This window comes from Cicer arietinum, chromosome 1 (assembly GCF_000331145.2).
Source record: "Cicer arietinum cultivar CDC Frontier isolate Library 1 chromosome 1, Cicar.CDCFrontier_v2.0, whole genome shotgun sequence".
Lineage (NCBI taxonomy): Eukaryota > Viridiplantae > Streptophyta > Magnoliopsida > Fabales > Fabaceae > Cicer > Cicer arietinum.
Window position 1 is genome coordinate 25,614 of NC_021160.2, and position 2,548 is coordinate 28,161.

Genomic DNA, 2,548 nt, shown 5'->3' on the forward strand with positions numbered 1-2,548 from the left:
TGTTGACCATGTAATCTAAGATTGTGTAAAGAATGCGTTAATGTTTGCATAAGCCAAGCAAGAAGATAAGTACGCTACATATAGATTTATTATGCTAAGTACCTATTATTAAGACGTGATGGATCAATTAAAGGGTACTTCAGTATTTTTGCAAAACGAATTCAAATTGAGTTATCATCAAATAAGAGTAAAGGAAAATGATATTCTAAAACCATCTTTTACATCCATGTATTTGGTAATGTCATTCAATGTGCCTAATCTCCGACAGAAATCATGGACACGTATGAATTGAATCTTCATGCCATACTTGGACTGGTTTGTAGTAGTGTTCGTCGATGATATTCTTATCTATTAAAGGTATAAGATCATGAAGAGTCTCTAAAGATCGTGAGGCATATATTTAGGGATTACAAATATAAGTTAAGTTCAATTGTAATTTTAATCTTTCTATTTTAGCTGAATATTGAAATTAATTTTTTAAATTTTATTTTCGTCCAATTTTGATCCTCTAGTCAGAATTTGATTGCCAAAATTGATATGTCATATTTTTTAATTATGTGTCAAATAAATTAATGATGTGAAACTATCAATGCAAACTAATTATATTGTTTTCATTATTCTAGTTTATTAAAACACATTACAACATTTTTTAAAATCAGTTCTGAATAAAAAAAATCTCAAATTAGAAGAAAAAGATGAACCTAATTCAATCATGATGATAGCCTTATTGGATGCCAAAACTTTTCTTCCTATACCAAAAACACTTCAATGAGTGCCTTAATTTGAACTTAAATAAAAATGTTTTATTTTTTATTTTTGTTTGTTTATTATCATATAAATAATTTTTAATCTGTTTGTATACAATTTTTTTAAAGTAATTTTTTAAACTACAAAATTATCATAAAAAATGTCACTTTTCTAAATACATTAATGTCTCTCTTTTCTAAAATTATCATAAGCATGTTGTCATAGTTTGATTATTCATAGCACTAAATATGTTGTCATAGTTTAATTATCTATAGTTATTAAGAAAATTGTTAGTAAATAATTGAAATATTTCAAATTGGTCACTCTAAAATTTATTACTTTAATCAATTTGTCATACCCATTTCAAAATTAATTAATATACCTTAAATACTCATAAAAAATAAATCCACAAAAGCACGAAAAATTTGCATCAACATATGAATAAGAAAAGATAAAATGATTAAAATAAAAGAAATAGATACAACAAAATAAAAATAAAAATGATGTAGAGAAATCGAAAAGAAGAAAAAAACTTACTTTATATAGAAATGGAAAATGAGGGAAAAAAAAACCAGTATAGAGTTGCATAGAAAGAGAAGAATCTATTAAAAATTGATGGAAGACAATTTTAAATTTTTCAAAAAGAATAATAAACTATGTGACATTTTTCTCTCTCTTTCTTTCCAAATCAGACTTTTCAATAGAGGACGAACCAGTGCTCAATACAACTCTATTATAACTATAAAGATCTTCCTTACCACTTAAATCAAATTCAGTCGATTGTGATTCACAATGGAACTCTTCTCCAACACCACTATACTCCATAATTAGTTCATTCAAACGGGTTTTCAACAAATCTTTTAATTTGGTATGAAAGTTCTGAGTGATCAATCAATTGACAAACTTTAATTTGTTTCTGGGATCTAAGACAAAAGAAATCAACAACATGTTCAAATTTTCATTTTTTTCCCCAATATTTGTCGTACTTTGTTTTCATCTTATCAGCCACTACTTTTAAACACATATTCTTGGAGTTAGACATTTTAAGTATCTTTACACCTATTCCAAAAACCTATAACATATACATATTAAAGGCAACATAGGAGGACCCATATATTCGTAAGATGGCATCGTCAAACATTTTTAAAAATGGCACAATCGATTGTGCTTTTGTCCAATCTACACCGGTAGGCACACCTTTACCCTTTCCTCTTAAGTAGTTCCTCAAAATACTTGGGATCGTGATTTCAAGCACTTCAAATGCCTTTTGATGATTCAAAGCCGAGCCTAACACGGTTACTGCATCAAAAATAGTCCAGTCAATTTACTAGGAATTGGAAGCTGCAAAACAACTCAAACTCAGAGCCTAGATCCATCGATCAATGATTAAGGAACAAAACTTAATACCGGAAAAAAATTCAGGAACAACCATTTCCATCTAGAGTAAAATAAAATACCCATAAACCAAAAAATATAAATTGAACAAATTTAGTGTTGATTGAAGTTGTAAGAATAGGGTGAAAAACAATAACAATAGAAATCACATCCCGACAGCAGAAAAAATCAACATAATAGAAGAATAGTAATTTAACGAAACAACACACCTAGAAAACAATCAAAACTAAACTAAAATGTTAAAAATAACAATCAAAATAGTCGTTGAAACAACATAAAAGAAGAATAAATAGGAGAAAAAACTTGGTAAGGAGGAATAGAAACGAACGAGTGAGCTAAACGTTTGAGAAAGAAGCAACAACGGCGCTTCAAAGAATGAAGGTCGGTTTGCCGGAATGAAGCATTG